Here is a 16,367-nt window from a genome sequence, read left to right as displayed (position 1 = left end):
CCTTTAGTTTAAAATGAAGACACTCCTTGTCTGCATGCTGTTGATTAACATATGTATAGAAATATTTAACATTATATCTAATAGTCTTTCTTTTTACATTTTGTAGCTCAGTAAGCAGCATTAGTGTTAAATTACTGTTGGAACTCCTCACATAATGTTTAAACTGAGTTTCTGCATGTTTATCTTTTGTAATGTTAATTTGTGAGTTTGTTCATGTTAGCTTTGTTAACTGATATCAGAGACTATGTCTAGTGATTTTGGGGACTTAGGCATTGACTGTATTTAATTAATTATTTACATACTTAAAGGAATTGTTAGTTGTAATTATTTATTCATTACTGAGATAAGAGATACTTAATAAAGAAGAAGTGTGTTATTGGTTCTGATTAGGTTAACCCGTTTGTTGAGAAACTGTCCAGAGGACAACAGATGGGGTCAGCTCTACCACAAATTAAGCTCACTTTAAGAGAGTCTGACCCAAACGCTAGTTTAGGTTATTAGTTTATTTGACAGGAGGAGCTTATTTACATCCCTGGTCCCTGAGCAGGAAGAGCTAAGAGCACACAAAACAAACAATCTAAAAAGACAATATTCAAACAGCTTAAAATAATACAACAATTCACAACAGTATGTCACATTAATACATATATCTATCAGACTGATGTGTACAAAGGTTAAATCAGTGATCACATGACTGGTTTGCCTTGAGCCATGATTTCAGCTTTGTTTTAAAAACATTGAAGCTTGTGCTGTCTCTGATAATGGTCGGAATTGAATTCCACTTTTCTGCAGCTCAGACTGAAAAAGCAGATCATCCAAAAGCAGTTTTCATAAATTAATCTGAACAATCACCTCTTGTTTCTGCAGAGTGACGTACATTTTTAAAGCGGTGGTTGTGTCTGACCATGAACTAATTTATACATCAGACACTTATCTGCAAAACAAAGAAAGCTATCAAATGTTAATAAATTATACTTCTGAACGATGTTACAGTGATGGTAGATACTGGGTTTTTTAATGTCGGTGCAAGTGTACACTATTTAGAAAACGTTCACATATGCAACACTGTTCTTCTGCCTGCAGCGCAGTGATCAGTCTTTAGGGTCAACAGTACGAGTCAAATGGACTTTAGCTCAGTGCACTGATACATTTTGGTATGAGTGTATATCAGTTTAAGTCAATTTAGTATAATTAATCTAAAGTGTAAAGGTGGAGGTGCCAAGTATGTTTTTATGTATCATAGACTTTAGTCTACTTTAAGCTAGGATAAGTTTGTTAATTTTGTTTTTAATAAATGCTAGCTACAGACCAGAAACTCTGCAAGAGATTAAGAAAAGAAAGAGAGGAGTGCTAAATAGGAAAGAAGGTTTCAGTTTAGCCAGCTTTTCATATGACACGCCTTTATTTAGTGCTTTTCATGTTGAACCTGTTGTTGAATATAACTTTTGGTAATGTAGTATTGATGATGAGCATTTGACACTCGGAGCAGCAGCATTTTGTACAACAATGGTGGACTGAAATAATTGTATTTTGGGCTAATTAAGAGGTCTCAGTGACCACAGAAGATTAATGCCAAATCCAAGTAATGCTTAAAAAGGATAAGAGGCTTGGCTCAGCTTCAACAGGTCAACAGTTAATAACAGGGCTAACACAGAACAGGCAAATAACCATCACAGCCACGTTTACATACACACAGGCAGGCAGAGTCACAGTGTACCTAACCCGCATCTCATCAGCCCTTTGGAAGTTTCTGGGATACCTGTTCAGGGAGAATACTTCAAACACTGAGACCTCATCAGGTTCAAACACTTACATTTCAAGCTGTTGGGTCACAATGTTAATTACTCCACCAGAGCTCCGATCTCAGACAGGTTATTAAACAATCCAATCTTATCCGGTCTGCTGCTGCCTAATCCTCAAGATCTATGTTAGGGTTTCTCTGTGTTAGGAGGTGTCTGTGTTTATTTTTATCGTGCTGGCAGAGTCTGCACACAGTGATGCGTATGGAAATTAAAATAGTCATCTGGCTCATGACCCCAACGATATACAAGTCAATGAAAGGTCACTTCCACACTTTGTAACAGGCCAGCAGGCACAAGTGGGGGCGGAGGATTAGAGATCAAGGTTGACTCTTTCAGGTCAGCTGATCAGAGAGGAGACAGATGTGAATTTAACAGGGTTTGGTTGCAGGTCCCCTCAGGGACATGGAGGACGATGTTGGGGTGCCACATATGAGTCATGAGCATTACAACAAAAGAGGAAAGGGGCAGAGGATTGAAAATGAGGAGGAGACAGTGATGAAGGTAAAAGGAGAAAAGACTGAAGGGTAAACTGAGAGAGGAAGGAAAGTGTTTTTGTTGTCATTTTGTCTGAATCTGATCTGAATGGAGTCTTCTAAAATAGTTTCAAGAAGTGTTAGTGGAGAACGATTGAGGAAGTCCATATCCACAGATACGCTGATTCTTTTCACAGATAAAATAAAAGATCACAATAGAGCTCATTGTTATAGTCCTTGGACAGTGTGGCAATTTGTTAATCCTTTACATGAGAGTAAGAACTTGTAGTTTCACAGAGTGCTTCATTCTGAAACTCTTTCATAGCAGATCCAACACCTGATTATGTAGCCGAAAACAATGTTCTGCAATAAAACTACAAAATGCCCATTTTATACTTGTGTCTCTGTAAGGTTACATACAGGGGTGGGTCCGGAGGGTGGCTATGGTCGCCCTTGAAATGTGATCCCCCCACCTGGTGGTCGGGCTTTATGTTAAGTCAAAATCAATGATTTGGGCTGTGTTGCAAACGGCTGCTGGCTGCTGTCTTTGAATTTCAACGTTGACACTTTTTCTTTTGTTACTACTAAAAACTGTGATTTTTGACAAACATATTTTTCAATCCTTAGACATTCAAGCCAATCAGATCTTTATGTTATCACTATGTTGTGTTGCTTTTTAAAGTAAATGAAAAAATACACTGGACTTTAACATCTTGTGGTTATAATGTTAAAGAGGTTATAATTAGTGGAGATAGAAAGGGTAAATAAGTTCTATTCATTTGCACATATCTGTCTCTTCGATACCCCCTGTCAAAAAGGTCCTTGTTACATAAACAAGGTTTAACCTGTCATTTAGGAAGTTTTACAGGTTTTAGTGGGCAAATTTAAATGCGACAGAGTAAGGCTAGCTGATTCTGTTTCCAGTTATCTATTGATTTTTTGGGGGGCAGAGAGAAACAGCAGCTGGCTTGTAGACATATTCTTTATATCTAACTATAAGCAGGGTTAAATTAAGGTTGAACTTCAGTAAGTATTGTGGGTCCCTTTCAAGTATTGAAGCATATTTCTGGATGATCATCACAGCTATTTTTACACCCAGAGTGTATATGGAGGTGTTTTAATTTATGCATGCATGTTCCTTCATTCTCTGGATACTGTACATCATCAAGCATAGAGGTTCATTATGAATAAGGCCCTAACTCATCTCTGCTCACTGTATGCTCGGGTTGGTCTTCACTGTCCACCTGTAGACTGAATCACTCTGCATACCATTATCTATAAGGCAATTATTAACTAGCTCTCTGACCTATGTAATATCATTCATCTGGAAAATGCTGGAAGCTACAGTTTTCACCTGTCACCCATTACTAAGACTTCAATTTGCTCTCTGTCTCTGTGGTGCGTACTGAAAAGGGGGAATAGCTTTCAGGTATTCTGCTTCTGCAACTTGTCATCTTCTGCAGGAGGATTTGAGTCTGAGGGAGCTGGTCTCTTTAAATCTACAGAAAAGTGGATTAAAGGTATTGTAGAAAGATACATCAGGTTTGAGCTGCTTTGCCTTATTACTCTGCACTAAGTGACCCAGGATATGTTGACCTGTGCTTGTGATTGGCTTTTCCTGGTTAATATAACAAAAGAACACACAAGAAGTTTGATCTGGACTGTGTGCTAATCATTGTTGAAATGTCACTGTGCTCACAGTGCTATGGTGGCTGGGAAGTGCAACGCAAATTTATAAAGGATGAAACACTTTTACAAAGTTGGAGACAAATTTATATTTTGGAAAACAATTATACATTTTATAAAACAAAATGATATTAAACACTTTTACCAAGAACAAAACAATATTTTTTTTTATATAGCAATAATCTGGATATTTTCAAAGAATCTAAGTTTCCACTCGGTCATTTCAGTAAAGACTAATAGTGGAACACTATTCAGTGGAAACTAAGATTTGTTCATAACTCTGATTGAAAATATCCAGAATGATCTTTTCTTTTTCAAACTTCCAATGGCCGATGTCTTAAATTTCCCCATCAGATCAAGCTGTGATTGGCTGCATTTCATTATGAGGTTGTCCACTATTAGTCTGAACCATAATGACTCACAGGAAACTGATATTCTTTGTTCATAATCTCTGATTGAAAATATCCAGCATTATCGATATTTTTTCAAATTTCGTTTGGCTTTTATTTTGAAAGGACACATCAGAATGACCTGTGATTGGCAGGACAGTCCGTTTCCCTCCGCCGAAATTAAACGCTCTCTCAATCACTTCCGGATCATTTCCTGCATTTGGTATATTCCTTTTCTGTCAGACTCTGCCGTTTGTATTTTTTTTTCTGGACCGGTAAAATGTTCTGTCTCTTTAAAAGTGTTTCTGATTTTGTAAATTTGTTTTCTTAAATGTAAATTTGTTTTGGTCTTGACAAAAGTGTTTAATGTCATTTTGTTTTCTAATATGTAAAATGTTTTCCAAAATGTAAATTTGTCTCCAACTTTGTAAAAGTGTCATCCTTTGTAAATTTACATTGCACTTCCCAGCCATCGTACAGTGCTCTTAGCTAATTCAAATAATTCAACTTTTGGAATATAGCCATAGTTGCCAATGTCACATCTTCATCCCTGATCAATCAAAATCAATAAAGGGATGATAAAAAATAATAAGTCATATAATAAGGGACTTATATGAGCAACTTGACAATCACAGTAATGCAGGTCTATATGGAGGACAAACTAACCACGTTTTTTTTTCTGGGGTACCATGAACAAGAATAGAGCTGTTGCTAATGCTAACACAACATTTCTATCAGTTGTTTTAATGTTTTGTTTGCAAAATGCCATTAACAAAAGCAAATATGAAGCATATATCACATTTATAAACATACTTAATGGTCAACAATGGGAGCATGTTGCGATACAACTTTTGTAACCTATCAACCGTAAAAACTGTTATTAAAGACGAGCACTCCGACTTAAGGTCGTAGGCACTGCCATCACAAAAACACTGCTAGTGGAAACAGGCCCTAAAAGACACACGACATTCTGAATCTATGCCAAAGGTAACAGAAAACTCATAAATAACATTGATTTCCTAACATGGTTCCCTCCCTTTCCCCTTCATCAACCCATCTACCATCTCTTCCCTCCTCTGCAGAGAACCAGCTGCTGCCCCGAACCTCCGTCTGAATGAGGGACGATCCCCAGAGAGGAAAAGAGGGGATGGAGTTGGACAGGAAGGTGGAGGAAGAAGTGTTGGCAGGATGAAGGGAGGGAGTGGATGGGTGCGACTAGACGCCCGGGGTCAGAGGTTGAGCCTGCATGTGGTGGGAGGTTTTGTGTGGAGCCCCCCTCCACCGGGACATCTTCTGCGTCACAACACACGCTTAACGCCTGGTGTAAGCTCAGGGGGTCCCCAACACACACAAATCTTTTAATGGTCTCTTGAGGTCTCCGTCACACACGCTCCTCTAACTGCCTTTGTGGGTCCCAGTCCAACAGACCCCCATCCACACACTCATGACTGGGTTTAACCACAGACATATGATCTGGGTTTGGGGTTTAACAGCGGAGTCAGGGTCAGAGCCCAAGGGAGAGAAAACCCCCAACCCCAAACCCCACCCTGGACTCACCCCAGCCCATGGGGAGAGATAAGACATAATCACTCCATTGTCTCTTCCTGCTAATGCTCACCACCTGAAACACCAATGTGTCTCTCCCTTCCCAAAATCTCTTCAAAGTTTTATTAGAAAAGTTCGGCTGTTATCACTTTTTGTACAGCTTAAGAAAAAGCTTCACCACTTCATTTATTGCTGCAGGCAATAACTGGTGCTTTGGTGATGCTGGATGGCCTGTTGGTCTAAGCGTGCGCCCCATGTACAGAGGCTATTGTCCTCATCACAGGGGTCTCGAGTTTGACTCCCTGCCATGACCTTTTGCTGCATGTTCCACTCCACTCCCCCCATTTCATATCTTGCTTCAGTTGTCCATTCAATAAAAGGGCAAAAAATACCTAAAAAAAAGGGTATTCAGCACAACTGAAAAGTCAATTAAAACAGACATTATGAATTTAAGATCAGTAAAAAAAAACTTGGACACTGTTTGGTGCATTAAATCTGAGAGAAAGCAGCATTTCAGCAAACACTACCAGTCAAAAGTTTGGAAACACCTTCTCACTCAAGGGTTTGTATTTATTTTAATGATTTGAATTTTAATACTGAAGACATCAAAACTATGAAAGAACATATATGGAATTATTTCATTAACAAAAAAGTGTTAAACAAAGCAGAATATGTTTTATATTTTAGATTCTGTAAAGTAGTCCCCTTTTTCCTTCATGACAGCTTTACACACTCTTGGTATTCTCTCAGTCTGCTTCATGAAGTGGTCTCCTGGAATGGTTTCTAATTAACATGAGCCTTGTCAAGAGTTCATTTGTAGAATGACTTGCCTTCTTAATGTGTTTGAGACCATCAGTTGTGTTGTTCAGAGGTAAGGTTAGTACACAATGGATAGCCCTATTTGACTTCTGTTGTAATCTAGATTAGGATTATAGTTTTGATGTCTTCAGTATTAATCTACAATGTTGAAAATAATTAAAATAAATAAACCATTGAATGAGAAGGTGTTTCCAAACTTTTGACTGGTAGTGTATTTCTCAGTGTAACAGAAAAGGCATGTGTTACATTAAATCAGCTTTGGAAAGAAGTTGATATAAAGGCTGGAAATAGCACAAAGTGAACTGATTAGACCAAACTTGAGGAGGGATCCATATAAAACTTTTCTCCCTTCTATGGAAAAGACTCTACACTAATTAATCATGGGCCCCGGCACATTCAGAGACAATATTAAAAAAAACACTCCCTGTCTGTGTCTAAGAGAGAGAGTAACATACTGCAAAGTTGGCTTATTAAACCTAAAGACCATGCTGCTGTGCAATTAGACATGAAAATGGGGGTATCTGTAACTAAGAAAAACCAAGTGGAGGTTGGGCGAGTCTATTTCAGGATCAAGTGAGTAACAGTTCATTAGAGGAACGTTTCCTATATTTTGCAGAGACACACAAGTTCAGAGAAATTTAACAGTGTGGGAGGTTTCAAAGAGGTATGTAGGAAGAAGAGTAAGAGCTTACTCAAATAAAGACGAAAAGGGGATCAAGGAATATGATGTTACGTTAGGAAGCATGCTAAAGGTATAACTATGAGGCTTTGGAAATCAGAAAGGAATCAAGAGCAGAAAAGTAGAGTGACACAAAGTTAGTGTCCAAGTAAAGTGTTAAAAGATAAATCAAAAGGATTTTATTCCTAACATGAATTAGGAATTAAAATGTATCAAAGCAAAGAAACTGGGTAGAAAACTGTAGATGGATAACAGTTTGAACATTATAGGGAATACTGTAATAAAATGGTGCCCATATAAACTAATAGTTAAGAAGCTTCACATCTAAGGTAACATTTAATGACATGTTTGATAAGGCACTATTAATTTTTATACTAAATTCAATCAATCTTTATTCACAAAGCGCCAAATCACAACAAACATTATCCTCACACTCGTTTAAAACAGAGCAGGTCTACACAGTACTCTATGTTCTATTATGAACAAACACCCAACATCAAGACAGGATAAGATCCAGTCCCATCTTCCAGACAGGACTCAGTCTGATCTCATCTTAATCCACCATGAGCAGAGCACTTTGCAGCATTTAGCAAGTTACAGTGGCAAGGAAAAACTTCCTTTAACAGGCAGAAACCTCCAGCAGGACCAGACTCATGTTAGACACACACCTGCTGAGGCTGTGTTGGAGAGAGGGATAGAGGGAGATGAAGAGAGAGAGATGATAGGATCCCAGTGTGTCAGTGTGTGTAAAAGAGGACAAAGACCACAATGACCATAGAATTTTTAATGCAGGTATATTTAGCTGACTAAACAATTCAACATCACCTTTGCTCGTTGGCACAGAATTTGTTGTGGCTTTAACAAACTATTCATATTTTTATTATCGTAGGACCTAAATTCTAATTGTATTTATTTGGATTCTTTTTTTTTTTTTATCTTATGTTGTTTCAAAGGTGTAGATCTGCAACCCTCCACTAGCAGGCCTGCAGCTTTGGTCATTGGCTGCTGTCATGATGCTATAGTCCTCTACTACTCAGGACATGAACAAGTGCAAATGACAGATGGTATCTCATAGCACGGCAAGGTTTGACAGTGTTTTGGTCTGGTAAATGGAATAAGACCGAGCGCTGGTGGTGCTAGCTCTGCTAACTTTAGCAACATTGTGTTGAAATTTACATTGACATGACAGCAGTTTCTGGCCATCCTTTCTTTAAAAAAAACATGTTTATTTGATGTGGATAATAAAATACTTTCAAAGTAGCAAGTATAGAGACACTACTTCCACTGTTAAAAGACGTCGACCGAGTTGGCTTTGATTCAGGATGTTGATGTTTTTTTAATCATATGATATTTATAACATTTATTTGATCTAGCTGTGGCGTTACACAGCCATGGCTGCTCTCTCGCCTGATGCTGAAAACAGGCACTAAAAGCTTTCATGAAGAACACTGGCATGGGAGAAGGGTTCATGAATGTGTTATGATGATTTATTCATCATCTAAAGCATCTGTTTAACTAATGGTGTGATGTCCTCCCTCTTCATGATGTTCAAAGCACCAAGATCTGCTCCGGTCTCTGCTTTCTTTTGGACATCAAATTTATATATTTTTGAAACTAAATCATGGTTTTGACATAATGTGACAACAAAATAATTAACTACAAGAAAGCAAGAGTGCCCTCCTATTAAATACATGAATACACACGTGCACATCAAACAGACACACACAGAACTAAACATATGAGCACAGTGGATTGAGAAAGAGAGAGGTAATGTGTTTTCATTGGTAATGTGTTTTCATTCCAAAAAACTGCATGGTCAAGAACCTCAAAGGAACCAAATAAGGTTGCTTCCAGTGGTGTGCAATCAGTTTCTTTACGTCAGTCAGTGCTGATCTAGCTCTACAAAAACATAATGAGAACCTGGTAGGTTGAGGGTAAAAGAAAGTGAAACACTGTCATTAAAGCTGGGGTTGGCAGTCTCGGAAAACTAGCATGAATTTGAATGTAGCATTTCCTCATGACTCCGTCTAACCCCTCCCCTCCTCCCTCGGAGCTCCTCCAAAACGTGACTGATTCAAAACCGGTCCTCACCAAAACAGTGTCATAGTGAAAGTTAAAAACACAAACAAACATGGTTGCTGTTAGTACTCACAACTGTCATTCTAGCATTATCCAGTTGTACCAGTGACACGATATCAGGAGAAAAGTTATAACACACATATAATACTGTAACATCTCTACTGTTTGTTAAACGTGTTCAGTGTAGATGTTCTTAATTCCTACAGTGTTGACAGTCAGTGAAGGCATCAGGAGAGGTGTAGAGTGTGTGAGCTGGAGAGAGGAGAGACAAGAGGAGAAGTTCTTCATTCATTCAAACATTGATTGTTGCTTTGTTGGTTGGCGTGATCACGGCTGACAGTGACCGGTTATTAAAGATCAACGTGTTCACGAATCGGCTCGTCATCCCTACAATACATCTACATTTTCTGTAGGACTTAGTAAATGTCATTAATTCTTCTGCTTGTCAGAGCCCCATGGTGAGAGCTTTTCAGACTCTGATCCGGACTACAGTCCTGAGCAAAGCACCTCATCGGGTCAGAGGGGACAGGCCCGAGGTCGAGCGAGAGGGGCAGTCAGTAGAGTCAGGGGAAGCAGAGGCAGGAGACGGGGACTCAGAGTGCACGCCGGGGAAATGTACGCGCAGGAGGCGGGCAGAACGGCAGGACAGGATTTGAATGGTTAAAAATTTTGGCACCCAAAAAAGGCTGATTGGTTGGTGTTTTCCCAGGTTTACTCCAGCTGTAGATAGCAGCTTTTTTTTACCTCTTTTTTTAAGAACACATTATGTATTGATTGCCATCAGGACATAAAGATCATTTTAACCAGTATAACAAAAAGTGTATCTAAATCTGATTACCAACCCCAGCTTTAAACTAGTCTCAAAAAGTGAACAGCTCTTTTTTTCCCATTGGAGAAAAAGAACCTTAGAGCCAACAAGAGGGATCCAGGCAGACGTTTGTCGGAGCCACTCTGAGGTACAGAACATTTTGAAGCCCAGTATACTCCCTTACAGATGGAAATAGATGCAATAGCAGGTTTTTGTTGGAACACTAATCCATCGTTGACATGTAAAGATAACTGGTTGAGTATTATTAATAGACTTGGGTAAGATCCTGTTGACTTTTCTGAAAAGTCTAAAGATTGAACATTGGTCCTGTGATAAGAAGTGGTACCAAAACCCATTGCCTTCAAAACCGACCAAAACTGACCGACCTTTTCAGTCAAACACTTTCATGGTGTGAAGGGAAGGAACTGGTATGCTTACTCAAAGCCAAACTAGAGCTGTTTTTGGCAGAAGAAGCAGCTGAGGTGATCTCATAGTCAAGGCACACTGCCATTCTTCACTGCGGGGGTCCCCGGATGCTGAGATTCCACAAAGGCCAGGAAATCCTCCACTTCTGTGGTAGAAGTAAAGGCCTGGCAATGACCCTGCAATTAATGTTCAATGTGCTTGTTCTCAGCTTCTTGTGCACCTGTTTAATGTGAGCAAAGACATTGTCTCAGACTTGCTACTTTTCAATAAAGTTTCCAAGCCTGCATCGATTTCCTGCCTGCAGATTCTACCCTTCTTAGAAATGCTCTGGGTCATCTTTGAAGATGCAGCTTAAGCACATTTGGAAACCAGTAGCCTAAAAAAAACTTAGATCAGCTGAATACCTGGGCAGAAATTTTATACAGAGTATCTTGTGCCTCTTTGAACTTTAAAAGGTGTGATCAGACAAAACCCAAATTGAATTTGTCAGCAGTGTGAAGATGAGAAACTGGGTCATTACCACACTTTCAAAAGTTCTACTTCAAGCTACAACTGTGCATGCAGCTTTGTCACAAACGTCTACAAGTATTTAGATTCGCCTGACTTACAGGGATGCATCAGAAATGATCGATCCAGCCTCCTTTAAAAAATGCTTTTAGAGATGTTTTCTTGTCTTCTTGCAGATGGACCTGGCAAAGCTTGATTTTTGCTTTAATTTGAATCATTATGTTAAATTTAAGCAAAGTTTCATCCTTCCATTTTCTTCCACTTATCCAGGTCGGGTCGTGGAGGTAGCAGTCCAAGCAGATCGACCCAGACATCCCTCTCCCCAGCAACACTTTCCAGCTCCTCCAGGGGATTCCTGAGGCGATCCCAGACCAGGTAGGATATATAATCCCTCAACCGAGTTCTGGGTCTACCCCAGGGCCTTCTCCCAGTTGGATGTGCCCATAACACCTCTAAAGGGAGGCGTCCTTATCAGATACCCGAACCACTTCAGCTGACTCCTTTCAACGTGAAGGAGCAGCAGCTCTACTACAAGCTCCCTCTGGATGTCCGAGCTCCTGACCATCTCTCTAAGTCTGAGCCCAGACACCCTCCAGAGGAAACTCATTTCATCCGCTTGTATCCGAGATCTGATTCTTTTGGTCAAGACCCCCAGCTCATGACCATAGGTGAGGGTTAGAACGTAGACCGTATAGTAAATTGAAAGCTTTGCCTTCCGGCTCAGCTCCCTCTTCACCACAACGGTCCGGTACAACGCCCGCATAACTGCTGACACTGCACCTATCCGCCTGTCGATCTCACTAATCAAAGTTTGGTCCATTAATTGTAATTTAAGACAGAATAAAGGTTCATCAGGTCCATACAATTCTAATGAGCCAGAAGGCAGCCTATTTACAGTGAAACCAAGACCCTTGGAAACAGATGAATGGGTGCTCCTTAGCTGAAACAAATGTCAGTACTCAGTTTACAACAAAGAAGACCCTTACCCATAAAATGCACTATATTTTTTGCTGATCTAGACATGTAAGAAGCCATTTTCTACCTTGCACGAGTAATTCAACACAGATATGTCTTTGCTTTTGCTCTAATGAGATAAACTAAGCTGTAAGCTGTATTATGTAATGGAGGGACATTTGTAATTCCTCTGCATTTGTTAACTATGGACTGATATAATTGATACATGTCAATTAGAAGTGAAATTTAACTGTTGTGATATCTTAAGGACTGATGTGCAAGGTGACAATTTCTTAGTGCTACACTTCAGATACCTCTCCTAAAAGATATGAAACACTCAAAGACAAAGTAAAGAGTATTTCCTTTTCTTACAGCTTCTTTTTCAGCAGTCTCTGCCTCGTTCAGAACATCCTTTCTCTTTAAATATGCCACTGCTCTATAAAACCCCCTTCCCCCTAAAAGTAAATCTGCACACTCACCACCATTTCTTACCCCCAACCTCATCCTTCTCCTGTTTCCCCCGTGTTACCCCCCACATCGCTCCTCATCCTGATGATCTAGGACAGTTGATTCAGAGTGCGTGGCACGAGCTGCTGAGCAGTAACATGGAAGCCTCTGTAGACTCTCAGCCGTATGCAGAGAGAGGCACTTCACTAAAACATAAATAATGGATCTCATGAAAATTAATAATAAAGGAAGACAATAAAACATGGCTGGCTCTGGTTCAGCTGTGGAGCCTGGATTAAGCAGCAAGAGATAAATCATTGCAGAGATCTTATGACTGGAACCAACATGTTTTCAGATGTCAATGTTATTTCAACCCGCCACGTCAAATTAAAAATTCAATGGACTGAATGTCTTTGGTTTATTAAACTTGCAGTTACCCCCGTTTGAGACCCTCTCCTCTACCCCAGACACTGATCATGAATCATCTGCTGTGAAGATTATCCCATCATTCTCAAATTAAAATGATCTCCTTAATCCTCAATTTCAATCTAGTATGTCACGAAAGCTTTCATTTTGCACAGAGCATGAAATGGAAATGTTAGTACTTTGTGGGCAGTGTATGTCCACGATACTCTGATGCTGAACACCAACCTCTCACCTTGCCATTTCAGAACACTATCTTAATAAAGCAAACACTGTTACATTAATCTTCCTGCACCTGATACAAGCACACAGCAGTATTTTGCATGCAAATAACCTTTGTGGTGCAAACCCTCAAACACAAAGCTGTGATGAGTACTTGCTCAGCCCTCTCTACATGCTCCCACCTACTCAACATCCACTCTTACAATTGACTTTCGACACTCTTGAGACAAGAATAGTGTGACAGTGGCTGTTGTCTCTGCCTTGGCTGTCACCTTCAACAATTAAAGTCTCAACAATGTCTGGCTTGCCCACAAGCTCAGATATAAACACTCTCTTCAATCATTCAGAAGTCTCAGACAGCTTTGAAAACAAATTCTAACTTTTTTTTTCAGATAACTTGGCAGGAAGATTTGAGAGATGACATCAGAGTGTTTCTGAGGCTAAGTCACCTGGTAAACCGCAACTTAAACCAAACAACACACCTATTTGTCATTTCATTCAGATTTTGTTCAAACAGGAATGTATTTAGAAAAACAATGTTGAAAACAAAAGCTCCCGAAAATTTCTGCAAGAAGTCAGGATGACCCCAATGAGTGTCTGGGAGAAGGTGAGGACGTTTTACCTTCCTATCTATGGGGCGTCGTTAGATTTATATATAAAATTCAGATTTAACATTTATATTGATATTTAACCTTTACATTTAGATTTATATATAACATTCACATTTAACATTTATGCTGATATTTAACATTTTACATTTAGATTTATAGATAACATTCAGATTTAACATTTATGCTGATTTTTAACATTTTACATTTAGATTTATATATAACATTCAGATTTCACATTTATGCTGATATTTAACATTTTACATTTAGATTTATAGATAACATTCAGATTTAACATTTATATTGATATTTAACATTTTACATTTAGATTTAAGATATGCATTTAGATATTACATATAACATTTTGATTTAATAATCAACATTTAGATTTAACATTTAATATTTAGATTTATATATAACATTCAGATTTAACATTTATATTCACATTTAATATTTTACATGTAGATTTCACATTTGGATTTAACAATCAACATTTAGATTTAACATTAAATATTTTACATTTAGATTTAACATTTAGATTCATATATAACATTCAGATTTAACATTTATATTTAACATTTAGATTAAAAAAATAGTATGTAGCATTTGTATTTAACTGATTTTAACTTAACATATTTTTCACAACAAAATTAAATGTGAAGATCCCAAATATTTCTCTAAATGTGATTTAAACAAGTGACAAAAATTCACTTCAGCTAAATGTGGAGAATTGTGGGTGTGATCTCTGTGCATGTAAAGAAGCTTGCATACTGTGTTTTGCTTGTCTGTTCTTTTCCACTCAGTCTTTGACACTGTGGATACATCAAGACAAAACATGTCCTCATAGCATCAGACTCTGTTTCACCCACCAATGTCATTATGTTTGAAACATTACACTATGATTAACGCAGCATCCCATTAACCTCACGTCTTGCCTTCTGAGACCCCCTTCCCGTCCAACAGGGGACATTTTATTCTGTGAGAGAAATAGGAACTAACTTCTTAAAATCTGCATCCAAGCAATCCATTCATGGGATATTCAAGGGAAATAACTTTAATATTTTAAGATTTATGTTCACTGCTGGTAAAGCTTAGAGAGCCTTCAGTCTTTAACATTCATCATCACTGAGTATCTGTGAGTGCAAAGCCTGACCGACAGAATCAAATGCTTTTGTTTAATTGACAAAAAGGAAAGTGGAACTCTCCAGAAAATGAACATAGTGGGCTAGACAAATCTCATGTTCAAGGTGTAATACTGCAGCTAAGATTAGATTAGATACACTTTATTGTCCCTGAGGGGAAATCTGCCTGAGGCAATAGTGCAAAAGAACATACAGCTCAGTGCAGTTTGATTTAAAGTGATAGCTTTGGAGTCGTGGTGTCTGAGGTACTTGTCAATAATAAGTGTATTACTCGCAGGGGTGGTGGTCAGCTCGACCTCTTCGTTGAGAAACCGTCTGGAGAAGCAGACGGGGTCAGCTCTACCACGCAATAGTTAGTACTTAGAAAATCCAACCAAAACAGTCGTTGTGAGTGTACATTCAACATAGAAAATGTTCAGTGCTTCACTTTGCCATCAAAAAAGCCCATTCTTTTTCTTTTTCAACATTTCTTTAATATTTTTTGAACATATAACATATAGCATTTAACATGCTACAGAAAAATGAAAAGTAAAATAATTCAAAAACACAGACTCAGTAAGCGGAAATAAAATAAGTAACTATATCAAATAAAATAAATAGTATTAATCCCGACAGCCAAAATAATTAAGAGAAAATGATAACTTAGTAAAGCAAAATGAGTGGATAAAAGAGCTCTTCCTTTAGTCACAGTTCATAAGGCCCATTCATTTTTTATATGTTCCCACACTCCTGTAATCTGCCAATAGACAAGTGTCTCATACAACCACACCTTTAAAGGACTCAACTACCAAACACTAAAAACAACCCAACACTCTAGACAGCAGAAATAAAACAAATCAAGTACAGTATTTTCTAAAATAGAAAATGAAAAGTTCCCTAAATGTGTGCAATAAAGTTAAACCAAATACATACAGATTTGTGATAGCTGCCTCTGTACAATCATATTATAAATGTCACTAAAGCCTGATTTATACTGTACTTCTGTGTTGAATCGACAGCGTAGCCCACACCGTAGCTTTGCGTAGCTCCCGTACCTACGCAGAGGCCTACACACGCAGCTGACGTGCACCTCCTCCAAAATGTAACTACATGTCGAATCGATGCGGACTCCAAGCCCTGTGATTGGTCCGCTCAGCAGCATTGTGTTTCCTGTATTTACAGCACATTCTTGAGGTTTGATTTGAAGCATTTACATCTGAACATGCTAAAGGATGTGATCTCTGAGGTGGAGTCAAACTGTACAAACAACCTCAGATTGCTGAGTCTTTCACGTTTGGCTCTCTCTGGGTCACCTGATTAGAAACCAGGATATGAAAGCATTCCTTCTCTGAATTCCTCGCTCTCCTCCCAGGGTAGGT

Source organism: Notolabrus celidotus, chromosome 11 (assembly GCF_009762535.1).
Source record: "Notolabrus celidotus isolate fNotCel1 chromosome 11, fNotCel1.pri, whole genome shotgun sequence".
In the NCBI taxonomy this organism is placed as follows: domain Eukaryota; kingdom Metazoa; phylum Chordata; class Actinopteri; order Labriformes; family Labridae; genus Notolabrus; species Notolabrus celidotus.
The sequence above is the reverse complement of the archived record's forward strand: the minus strand, read 5'-3'. Positions refer to the sequence as shown.